Here is a 13,548-nt window from a genome sequence, read left to right on the forward strand (position 1 = left end):
GGACAAGTCAACGATGTAAGCATGCTAATTAGAGTGCCAGGCATCTCTGTAGGGCACCAGTGTCCCCACTGCTCTCCCTGAGTTCAGGATCATGTGCCAGATAACATCACTTATTTTCAGTTTTGGAACGGATATCTCACCTCTCATGTAGGATGACATTGTAGATTACTCACATCTGATAACATTTAGAATTGAGATAACATGCCTGGAGGCAGGGGTGGGAAAATGAATTCTTCTTGGTGTCAAGAACACATCTCCAACCACAGTGTATGGAGCCTGCAGCACAGGCTGTGTGTTTCTGGTGCCGAGCATGAATGTGCAAGCCTGGAACATAAAAGGAACATGGAAGCTGCTCCTTCGCCATGGTAGATACAAGAGTATATTGATGAAGTGTTTCTTCCAGATGACTATTTTCTAACATATGGAATGCATCTGACTTCTGAGACTGGATGGGAGTCAGAGAGGACAAATGTGAACGAAGTAATCTTGTGGTCCCCAGACAGTTGCTAGCAAACCCTTAGAGGCTCAGCAGCCAGAGAAATAGGGTAGAGGTGTTGGTTACTCTCTGCCATAGGTCACCTTCTCTTTCTGAGCTCATACAAACACAGAAGGGGACATCTGTGGATGCAGTAGGAACTACATGAGACTTGGTGTATGCCATACTACCAAGTTACTATTATATTAAGTGGGTCTCCTTGTCCATCTTAAAATCTGACCTGTGGCTACTCAGCATAGTCCTTGGCTGTTTTGGTAAATGTGAACAGAGTGGAAGATTAACCAGGCTTTTTTTTACTGGCACTTGTGCAGGTAGACAATAGTTTAATGCCAGCTTTTCCCAGGCTAAACTGCCCTTGGTGCACACTGTGAACTGAGGCCCCTCCTTTTCTTTCACAGATAACTAAATATTCTCAGTCATGAAAGCATTGTGTCAGCCATTCTCAAGCACCAGCCTTGGGTTGGCCAAATGGCCAGCTGAATATACTCATCCAACCAGCCCTGTAATTGTAGATAATAAATGCAGTTCCAGACCTGAGATGTCACTCAATGGGAGAGTAGTTGCCTAGCAATCACAATGCCCTATGTTCAATCCTAGCCCTCGGGGAAGAAACATTAACAAACCAGTTACATCTGAGATGTAGCCCACAACAAAAGGGGGGGTCTCCATAGAGGCTGTTAAGTCCTCCGACATCCAGACTCCACAGCTCCCTCCATTGTCCCGCCCTACAGGGTCTTCAAAAAGTACCTGTGGAGGGGGCAGACGAGTGGAGGGACAGGAGACACAAAGAAATGAGGGCAAGTCTGGATTCTGATCAAGCCCCACCCCCACTTATTGAAAAATTTCACAGGGTTTTTATAAGTATGGAGGCATGGGTATTTGCATAAGTGAGGGTTGCTATGGATACCTGTGAAATGCTCCAGCAGGTGTCTACCTTTATGGCTGCTATAGCCACAGAAGGGGGAGAAATTCCAGAGAGAGAGAGGGAGAGAGAGAGAGAGAGAGAGAGAGAGAGAGAGAGAGAGAGAGAGAGAGAGAGAAGTTGTAAAAGATCTGGTTAGTCAGGAAAAAGTTCCCAGAACTGCTGCTCATGGGCAGCTGGCCTTTAATCTGATTTTACCAGTAGTCTTACTGGAAAAGCTAGTTTATAGCAAGAAAGGAGTAGCTCTTACTATGAGATCGGCAGTCTTGGAATGACCGTCCCCCACACTCCGTTGTCTCCATTAGTTGACATGCATTTTCACTAAGGTGAGCATTCAATCTTGCATTGGAAAGAATTTGCACAATATCAATAAAACACATAATATGTGTGTGTGTGCGTGTGTGTATATAGAGGTTATAAATACAGATAAAGGGCTTATGAAATTTGTTGGTGGAGGGGATGAGCTTATGAGATGTCTCAGACAGTAAAGACAATTGCTGCCAAGCCCAGAAGCCTGAGTTCTTTCCTTGGACCCCATGCGGTAGAGAGAGCAAACCTACCACAAATGTCCTCTGATCTTCATGAACCCACCATGACATTTAATAAGGACTCAAGATCATGGTGAAGACAAGTATCAAGGAGGACTGCAGACTTCTGTCACTAATGTCTTGTGGTACCTTCTTGGTGACACTAAAATGGTGAGCTCCTTCATCTATACCCTGAAACCTGGCAATGTGGCTGCTCTCACAAAGGCATCACCTCCAAGGAGAACAGCAAGGGACTACATGCTGCAGTCCCCAAAGTGAGGCAAAGCCACATCTCAAGGAGAAGCAGTACAGAGTAGGACAAGGTTAGAGGTCAGTACTGTGAGCAAGGACTGCTCTCCTCATGACTGGATTGCTAAGTGATTGGCCAGGTTTTTGCCTCAGCCTTCACACCCCAACTCATCCCACTAGGTTTCCTTCTGTTCTTTCATCAACTTGATTGTGAATGGTTACAGTTCCCTGAGCTGCTCTCTCCATGACCCAGACAGCACACAGCACTCCTAGGTTGAGTAGATTCCTGGCGGACACTGCTGGCAACAGATCAAGCGCATTGTGTGCCTAGGTGTTATGGGCCCTGACACCCACCCAGGAGCCAGGGTGCCAGCATCTTGCCACCTTGTTCACTATAGCATTCCTGCCCTTGGTTCCTTGCTCTGTCTGCAGCTCAGCTCAATAAAAGTGCTTTGTGCCCCTGACAAGTCTAGGTAGCCTCACCTGTGCCCATGCCCCTTGATTCCCAAGGAACAGCTCCACGGATGGGCAGAGTCTCTTGCTTACACATACCTGAACCAAACTGTGTGGGATCTGAGGTGTGTTTGTCATCTCACCTGTACTGGTTAGTACCATGTGACATAGACTGGAGTAGACCTAGCCAGGTGCCCTTGTTTCATCTGTGTATCAGCAGCCAAGGCATCTCCATGCCTTTCTACCTGACATACATATGTAAATATATTAGTATTTGTACCATTTGAGGGGTTTGGGACTGTTGTTATTTTACTTTTGTTCCCAAGAATCCATAGACACCATGAAAGTTGGCCTCAAAGTGTCACCTGAAATGATGATTAAGTAATGTGGCCATTGGGACTCTGTACCTGAACTGAGATGGCAGTGAGGCCCAAACTCCTCCAAAATGTCTTCTATAGTTACCTTGCTAACTGCTTTATTGTCTGCTTCTGTGTGTCTCCAAGAGTCAGTTTCCTGTGACCAAAGTCAATCTAGTCCATGTTACCTGTAGAAGTCTCACTGGAGCTTAGAGCCTCCTTAGATGACCTGGATGATGCACAGCTGCTCCAGGTCTCCTGCACTGCCTGTGCTGTCATCCACACACATTCCATGTGGGAGCAGACTATCTCAGGTCTTCTGCACTGCCTGTGCTGTCATCCACACACATTCCATGTGGGAGCAGACTATCCCAGGTCTCCTGCACTGCCTGTGCTGTCATCCACACACATTCCATGTGGGAGCAGACTATCCCAGGTCTCCTGCACTGCCTATGATGTCATCCACACACATTCCATATGGGAGCAGTCTATCCCAGGTATCCTGCATTGCCTATGATGTCATCCACACACATTTCATGTGGGAGCAGTCTATGCCAGGTCTCCTGCACTGCCTATGATGTCATCCACACACATTTCATGTGGGAGCAGTCTATGCCAGGTCTCCTGCACTGCCTATGATGTCATCCACACACATTCCATAGGGGATCAGTCTATGCCAGGTCTCCTGCACTGCCTATGATGTCATCTACACACATTCCATATGGGAGCACTCTATCCCACCCCCAGAGTCAAAAAATGCACAACACAAAGATTCCTTGGTTCAGACAGACACCAGCTGCACAGCAGAAGGGAAGGGAAGATGGAGGCCCTTGCCCAGGCTGGCAACAGTAGGATTTTGGAAGAGTAAATCACCCTGGACAAGAAAACGGGCTGTGAGGGACCAGGAAGAGGACTTGGTCAAGTTCTCCGATCACTTCTTAGGCTTCCAGCCTTTAGGATCTGGGGGTCCATGCAACACAAGCGAGTAATGAAAGTCACTGGCCTGGAGGCTTTGCTCCTGAAACATGACCCTTCCTCCTGTATGTGCCCAGTGGAGCTAGCTGAGGGTCAGGTGAAAATGGCCATGGCCACAGCTGCCTGCATCTGGAGCACATCTTTAGGCCTTAGTTGCTGTTGTTGTCCTTCCTCCATGGACAATGAGGTGATAAAAGTTAAGGATCTGATCTGTCTATCTTGTTCTGTGAACCCCATGTTCACATGTGTAGTGGCCCAGGGTCTCTAATTCTCTCAATTCTCCAAGAAACAAGTCTACTGTGGTGTGGTGGCACATGTCTGTAATACCATGGGAGGTAGAGGCAGGCACGTCTCTATGAGTTTGAGGCCAGCCTGGTATACATAGTGTTCCAGGACAGCAAATACATGGATTAAATTATGAGAGAGAGAGAGAGAGAGAGAGAGAGAGAGAGAGAGAGAGAGAGGTGACAAAAGAAAAAACTGTCACAAATTGAAGCAACATGCTCTAGAACATATATGTTATTCAGAGTTCTGCTAATCAGTTTTCTAAGCTCTGATATCAGGTTACTAAGGAGCTTATGTAGCCATGGGTGCTGGCATAAGCACAGAGTACACCTTTCTTTTATTATGGCATAGGCTTGTTCTGTAGCCCAGGCTAGTTCTTCAATTCAAGATCCTTATGCCTCAGCTTTCCCATTGCTGAGATGGCAGGCTTGTACTAGCTGTACCCAGCTCCGCACCAGCAATCCATGACCTGTTAGTTTTTTTAAACCAAAGTCACATTTTTCAAATGGAGCTTAATTGGCCATGAGTGAAGACAGACACTTAATTCTATTACTCTATTCATGAAGGAAGAAGAATTGCCCAAGATCAAGGCAAACCTATTCTACATAGGAAGGTCCTCTGGTCAACTGAGCTTTGCAGTTTTAGACTACAATATACAGATATTCTGTCTGTATCTACCAGGTGGAACTGTCATAGCGTCAGTGATGGGAAAATGCTTGCTGTTCCTCTACTTCAGTAAGCTAGCCTGAATCATAACAAGTGATCCAGGCCCTGAGCTAGGGTAAGCTTAGGCTTTCTATTCTAATTTACATATCCTCCTCCCCCATGAGATCCAGGAAAGCCACAGAGTTACACCTGTGTATGTATACACAGCTGCTTCCATGCAGAGTTCTCTGGGAAGAAGACACAGGCCTGATCAGAGTAAGGGGCACAAATGCACACTATAGCAAGGAGTAGTGGGGGCAAAAGTCTGGGAAGCTAGTAAGTGTTTATTAAGTCTTGGCCATTTGGGGAGTTTTTATAGGGGTGTAGCTTTACTTCCTTGACTGACTGCTTAGACAGTGGGTTGGCTTTTAAACTGGCTACTGAATCATTTCCTTACAAATATTTTAAGGACTTTTGAGTGTGTGTGTGTGTGTGTGTGTGTGTGTGTGTGTGTGTGTGTGTGTAAGTGTGTGGTTGGGAGGGAGGGAGAAGACAGATGTGGTAGTGCAACTCTTTAAAACTAGCACATGGGAAGCTCCTTAACATGACAACCAACCTTGTGCATATAGAAGTTCCAGGCCAGGCAGAGGTGCAAAGACACTCTCCTGAAATACAAACAAAACAAACACCAACCAAAAATTTTACTTATCTGAGCTCATGTGTAGCTCATGTGCAACACAGATGTGTTTGCAGGCCTGAGGGCACTGGGTTTTTTGGAATTGGAATCATATCTGCCCAGTGTAGGCTAGAAACTGAACCCAGTGTAGAGTTGCAAAGAAATCTGAGACATAGTCTAACTGTGGTACTTATTACTATACCAAAGCTCATCCTGGCAGCCAAGCACACTCAGTACCTTTAGCTCCTCTTCCCCTTCAACCCTAAACCTTAGCAGGCCAGGATCTTAGCTTCCCTTTCTTCAGCTTCTCATTCCTATCCATCCCAACTTTTCTGTCCAAGAGTTATGTTGATTCTTTTTTATTTTATTTTTAATACATTCTATTGATTTATTCATATTACATCTCAGTTGTTAGCCCATCCCTTGTATCCTCCCATTCCTCCCTCCCTCCTATTTTCCCCTTACTCCCCTCCCCTATGACTGTTACTGAGGGGGACCTCTTCCCCCTGTATATGCTCATAGGGTATCAAGTCTCTTCTTGGTAGCCTGCTATCCTTCCTCTGAGTGCCACCAGGCCTCCCCATCCAGGGGACGTGATCAAATATGGAGCACCAGAGTTTGTGTGAAAGTCAGACCCCACTCTCCACTCAACTGTGCAGAATGTCCTGTCCATTGGCTAGATCTGGGTAGAAGTTTGAAGTTTACTGCATGTATTGTCCTTGGCTGGTGTCATAGTTTGAGCAGGACCCCTGGGTCCAGATCTGCCCATAATAATGTTCTTCTTGTAGGTTTCTAGGACCCTCTGGATCCTTCTATTTCCCTATTCTCCCATGCTTCTCTCACCTAAAGTCCCAATAGGATGTCCTCCCTTCTGACCCACTTTCCTGATAAGTGAAGACATTCATGGGACATGCCCCTTGGGCTAGTAGGGTCCAGATATAAGTGAATATATATTATTAGACTCTTTCTGCTTCTGAGTGAATTCACTCATTATGATCATTTCTAGCTCAATCCATTTGTCCACAAATTTTGGGAATTCCTTGTTTTTAACAGCTAAGTAGTATTCCATAGTATAAATGTACCACAGTTTCTTTATTCATTCTTCTACTGAGGGCCACTTAGGCTGTTTCCATGTTCTGGCTATTATGAATAAGAGTGCTATGAACATGGTTGAGCAAATGCTCTTGTTGTGTGCTGAAGCATCTTCTGAGTATATTTCAAGGAGTAGAATAGCTGAGTCTTGAGGAAGCCCTATTCCCAGTTTTCTGAGATAACACCAGATAGATTTCCAAAGTGGCTGTACTAGTTTTCATCCCCACCAGCAATGAAGAAGTGCTTCTTTCTCTCCACATCCTCGCCAGCATGTGGTGTCACTTGAATTTCTGATTTTAGCCATTCTGATGGGTGTAAGATGGAATCTGAGAGTTGTTTTGATTTGCATTTCTCTGATGACTAAGGAGGTTGAGCATTTCTTTAAGTGTTTCTCAGCCTTTTGATATTCCTCTGTTGAGAATTCTATGTTTAGTTCTGAGGCCCATTTCTCAATTGGGTGTTTGGTTTGGTGGTGTTTAATTTCTTGAGTTCTTTATATATTTTGGATATTAGACCTTTGTCAGATGTAGGGTTGGTGAGGATCTTCTCTCAGTCTGTAGGCTGTTGCTTTGTTCTGTTGACAGTGTCTCCTGCCTTACAGAAGCTTCTCAGCCTCATGAGGTCCCTTTTATTAGTTGTTGACCTTAAGGGCTGGGCTGTTAGCATTCTGCTCATGAAGTGATCTCCTGTGCCAATGTGTTCCAGGCTCTTCCCCACTTTTTTTTCTAACTGACTTAGTGTCTCTGTTTTTATGTTGAGGTCTTTGATCATCTTGGATTTGAATTTTGTGCAAGGTGACAAATATGGGTCCAATTGCATTTTTACATGTAGATACCCAGATAGACCAGTACCATTCGTTGAAGATGCTATCCTTTTTCCACTGAATATATTTGGTTTCTTTGTAAAAAAAAAATCAAGTGACCATATGTGTGTGGATTCATATCTGGGTCTTCAATTCCATTGATCAACCAGCCTATTGCTGTGCTAGTACCATGCTGTTTTAATTACTGCTACTTTATAGTACAGCATGAGATCAGGTATGGAGATTCCTCTGGAGGATCTTTTCTTCTATAGGATTGTTTTAGCTATTCTGAGTTTTTTGTTTTTCCATATGATGTTGAGAATTGAACTTTCAATGTCTTTAAAACATTGTGTAGGTATTTTGATAGGGATTGCATTGAATCTGTAGATTACTTTTGGTAAGATGGCCATTTTTTCTATGTTAATTCTCCCAATCCACAAGCAAGGAAGATCATTCCATCTTTTCATGTCATCTTCAGTCTCTTTCTTCAGAGTCTTGAAATTTTTATCAAACAAGTCCATTTGCTTAGATAGAGTAACTCCTAAATAATTTATATTGCTTGTGGCTAATGTGAAGGGTGTAGTTTTCCTATTTTCTTCCTCTGCATGCTTCTCATTTGTACATAAGAAGGCTACTGACTTTTTTTTAGTTAATTTTGTATCCAGCCAATTTGCTGAAGGTGTTTATCAGCTGTAGTAGTTTTCTGGTGGAATTTTGGGGGTCACTTATGTACACTATCATATCATCTGCAAATAGGGGCACTTTGACTTCCTCCTTTCCCATTTGGATCCCCTTGATCTCCTTTTGTTGTCTTATTGCTCTGGCTATAACTTCTGGTACTATATTGAAGAGATATGGAGAGAGTGGGCAGCCATGCCTTGTTCCCGATTTTAGAGGAATTTCCTTAAGTATTTCACCATTTAATTTGATTTTTGCCATTGGCTTGCTGTATAATTATGTTGAGGTATGTGCCTTGTGTCCCTGATCTCTCCAAAACTTTAAACATGAATGGGTGTTGGATTTTATCAAATGGTTTCTCTGCATCTAAGGAGATGATCATGTGGTTTTTTATTTTCAGTTTGTTTATATGGTGGATTACATTGATGGGTTTCTGTATATTAAACCATCCCTGCATCCCTGGAATGAAGCCTACCTGGTCATGGTGAATGATATCTTTGATATGTTCTTGTATTGGTTTTGCCAGTATTTTATTTAGTATTTTTGCATCAATGTTCATAAGAGAAATTGGTTTGAAATTCTCTTTCTTTGTTGGGTCTTTGTGAGGTTTAGGTATCAATGTGACTACGGCCTCATAGAATGAATTTGGTAATGTTCCATCCATTTCTATCTTTTGGAGTAGCCTGAAGAGTATCGGTATTAATGCCCCCTTGAATGTCTGGTAGAATTCTGCACTGAAACCATCTGGCCCTGGACTTTTTTTGGTTGGGAGACTATCAAAGATTGCTTCTATTTCTGTAGGGGAGATGGGACTATTTAGTTTGTTCATCTGTTCTTCATTCAATTTTGGCAAGTGGAATTGATCAAAAAAAATCGTCCATTTCCTTTAGATTTTCAAATTTTGTGGCATATATGCCTTCAAAGTAGGATCGTATGATTCTTTGTATTTCTTCAGTGTCTGTTGTTATGTCTCCCTTTTCATTTCTGATTTTGTTGATTTGGATACTGTCTCTCTGTCTTTTAGTTTGCCTAACGGTCTATCTTATTGATTTTCTCAAGGAACCAGCTCTTGATTTTGTTGATTCTTTGGACTATTTTCTTTGTTTCTAATTTATTAATTTCAGCCTTGAGTTTGATTATTTCCAGACATCTACTCCTCTTGGGTGTTTCTGCTTCTTTTTTCCTAGGGCTTCCAGCTGTGTTGTTAAGTTGCTTATGTGGGATGTTTCCAATTTCTTTTTTAAAGGCACTTAGTGCTATGAATTTTATTCTTAGCACTGCTTTCAATGTATCCCACAAATTTCGGTATGTTGTTCCTTCATTTTCATTGAATTTCAGAAACTCCTTAATTTCTTTCTTTATTTCTACCCTGACCCAGGTGTCATTAAGTAGAGAGTTGTTTAGTTTCCACGTACGTGTAGGCTTTTTGTTATTTCTGTTGTTGTTGAAGTGCAGCCTAAGAGCATGGTGATCTGATAGGATACAAGGTATTATTTCAATCCTCTTGTATCTGTTGAGGCTTGCTTTGTGACCTACTATGTGATCAATTTTGGAGAAGGTTCCATGGGGTGCAGAGAAGAAGGTATATTCCTCTTTGTTTGGATGAAAGATTCTATAGATATCTGTTAGATTCACTTGATTCATAGCATTGGTTAATGATGTTATTTCTTGGCTTATTTTCAATTTCAATGACCTATCCTTCAGGGAGAGTGGGGTTTTAAATCTCCCACTATTATTGTGTGGGGATCAATATGTGGTTTTTAGCTTCGTTAACAGATCTTTTACCAATATGGATGCCCTTGTATTGGGAGCATAGATGTTCAGAATTGTGATGTCAACTTGGTTGACTTTACCTTTGATGAGTATGAAGTGTCCTTCTTCATCCCTTTTGATTAATTTTGGTTGAAAGTCTATTTTGTTAGATATTAAAATGGCTACACCTGCTTGCTTCTTGTGACCATTTGCTTGGAATATTTTTTCCAACCTTTTACTCTGAGGTAATGTCTATCCATATGGGTGAGATGTGTTTCTTGGATACAGAAAAATGTTGGATCTTGTTTATGCAGCCATTCAGTTAGTCTGTGTCCTTTTATTGGAGAATTGAGACCATTGATGTTGAGAGATATTGACCAGTGACTGTTAAGAGTCTTAATTGTGATGTTGTTTCCAGTCGAGTGTTTGTGTGGTTGTGTTTTTGACATGGTGTAGTTATCTATTTCCTGTGCAGTTTTGGTTGTAGCTTGTCCCTTTGGGGTGGAGTTTTCCTTCTACTACCTTCTGTAGAGCTGGATTTGTGGATAGGTACTGTTTGAATTTGTTTTTGTCATGGAATATTTTGTTTTCTCCATCAATGGTTATTGATAGTTTTGCTGGGTAAAGTAGTCTGGCCTGGCATCTGTGGTCTCTTAGGGTTTGCAGGATCTCCATCCAGGCCCTTCTGGCCTTTATGGTCTCTTCTGAGAAGTCGAGTCTAATTCTGATAGGTTTGCCATTAAATGTTATTTGGCCCTTTTCCCTTGCAGCTTTTAGTATTTTTTCTTTGTTCTGTATATTTTATGTTTTGATTATTACGTGATGGGCAGTTTTTCTTTCCTGGTCTATTCTCTTTGGTGTTCTGTAGGCTTCTTGTATGTTTATAGGCATCTCTTTCTTTAGATTGTGGAAGTTTTCTTCTGTGATTTTGTTGAGAATATTTTTTGGGCCTTGGAGTCTGATATCTTCTCTTTCCTCAATGCCTATTATCCTCGGATTTCTTCTTTTCATGGTGTCCTTGATTTCTTGGATTTTTTTTCAGGTTGTTTCCAGATTTAGCATTTTCTTTCATGGTTGCTTCAAGATCTATGATTGTATCTTCTAGACCTGAGATTCGTTCCTTCTTCTCTTGGATTCTGTTAAGAAAGGCTCACCTCTGTGTTGCTCGCCTTCCTCTCTGAGCTTTCACATTCTCGTTTTTCTTCCTTCTGTTTGTTTATCATTGAATCTATTTTCATCTTCAGATCTTGAACTGTTTGTTTATTTCTTTCATCTGATTGTTTATATATTCCTGAGTTTCTTCCATTGCCTCTTTATAGACCTTCAGAATTTGAACAGTTTTATTGATTTCCTTCATCTGGTTGTTTGTATTTTCCTGAAAATTTTCCAGTGCCTTTTATAGGCCTCTTTTATGTTTTCCATCTGTTTGGCTGCGTCTTCCTGCATTTGATTACAAATTTTATTAGTTTCCTTTAATCCCAGCATTTGGAAGGCAGAGGCAGGCAGATCGCTGTGAGTTCGAGGCCAGCCTGGTCTACAAAAGTGAGTCCAGGAAAGCCAGGACTGTTACACAGAGAAACTCGGTCTTGAAAAACCTGAGAGAGAGAGAGAGAGAGAGAGAGAGAGAGAGAGAGAGAGAGAGAGAGAGAGAGAGAGAGAGAGAGACTGCTCATGCACTATGGTGTTGGGAATATGAAGTTTTCTACTCTCTTTGTATTTCATCATGAAATCTCCTTAAATATCAAAACTAGTTCTAATGTCTGTCCCATGCATACTATTCTATGGGAAGGACTGTATTAATGATTTACATATCAGTGTAGATGTCAGTAATACTTGTGTTAGGCCTAGAACTTGGTGTCCAAAAACAGAGGAGTAGATAAGGAAGTTCCACACACAGTGGAACTATTTTCACCTAAAAAGGTAATGAAGTCATTGCTTGCAAGCCAGTGCAAGATAATCTTTTTGCACTAAATACATTCAGGCACACAAAAAATCCCCTTATGATTTGTCTCATATGTGGACTGTAGATTATAAAGACGTATAATATCCATTCATGAAACTGGAGGCAAAGCTGTGCAGAAGAACACGAATGACTATGGGCTGTGGTGAGAAGTAAGGAATGTGCAGGTCTTGGCAACAGAGTTACAGTGCTCTGTAAAGAAAATATACTTCAATAAAAATAAAATATGTTCAGTGAATAATACAATCAGAAGTAAAATCAACAATAGTAATTTTAATATAAGTACAATATTTTAATTGCTTTAATACTAACGTAATATTTCTTGAGCTTTATTTCATATGAAGTACACATACAAGGTACTTCATTTGAAAACATAAAATTTAAAATAATATCAAAGTTAAAAGATATGCAAGCTTCTTCATAGTAATTATAATGTATAAAGTGATGAACAGTGGTCCCATACCAGTGCCCAAATCAGGAATTAAAGTAGCACATGGTTGAAATATGTTGAAATATCTCCATAATCTTTGCATCACTCCCTCCTACCCAAACTTATTGTATGAGGATAATTTTATATAGGTTGTGGGATGTTTTAATGCCAGCTTTCTTAATGTTGTTTACATGGGTGATTCTGGAAAGCAAATAGAATTGACAAGATTAGACCTTCACAGGGGATTTGATATTTTCAAAATAACTACACCATGAAAATCTATACACAGGTTGGATACACTTTCCAAAAAAATTCTGATTCAATAACTCACAAAAGTAGAAACTCTACCACCTCCCTCTTCTCCTCTTGGCCCCACTCTCCCTCACTCTTACCCTATCCTCTCTCTCCAACTCCTCATGAATGGTGAGCCCCTCCATTTACCAGCCCACCACAGTACATCAAATTACATCAGGACAGAGTGCATCCTCTTCCCCTGAGACCCGGTAAGGTAGCCCCAACAGCTGGAAGTGATAAAAAAGCAGACAATAGAGTCCATATTAGAGACATTCTCTACTCTGGTTACTAGGGAACCCACATGAAGACCAAACTTCCCGTTGGCTGCATCTGTGTAGGAGGCCTAGGTCTAGTCCATGCACAGTCCTTAGTTATTATTTCAGTCTTCTTAAGCCCCATTGGGCCCTGGTTAGTTGGCTCTGTTGTTATTCTTGTACAGCTTTTGTCTCCTCCCTTCTGTCTTTACACTACTCTTCCACAAGACTCCCTGCTCTCTGCCCAATAGTTGGTTACGAGTCTCAGTATCTATTTCAATCCAGTACTGGGTAGAGCCTCTCAGGGGACAGTTATGCCATGCTCCTTTCTGAAAGCATAGAAGAGTGTGAGTAATAGTATCAGGGGCTGGTACTCTCCCTGGGGTGGGTCTCAGCTTGATCTAGGCAATGATTGGACATGCCCTCAATTTCTGCTCTATTTTTATTCCTGCATATCTTGTAGGCAGGGTAAATTTTGGGTCAAAGTTTTTATGGATGGGTAAGTGTTCCCTTCCGTCCAGTAGGAGTCTTGTCCTGTTAGAGGGTAGCCTCTTCAATCTTCACGACCCCTGCTACTAGGATTCTCAGCTAGAGATACCTCCATAATCTCCCAACCTTGATGTCCCTTAAGTAAAGTATGGATAGAGAAACTGTGATACATTTACACAATGGAATAACTGAACACATTATTGAACACAAACA

This window comes from Acomys russatus, chromosome 28, assembly GCF_903995435.1.
Source record: "Acomys russatus chromosome 28, mAcoRus1.1, whole genome shotgun sequence".
NCBI lineage: Eukaryota > Metazoa > Chordata > Mammalia > Rodentia > Muridae > Acomys > Acomys russatus.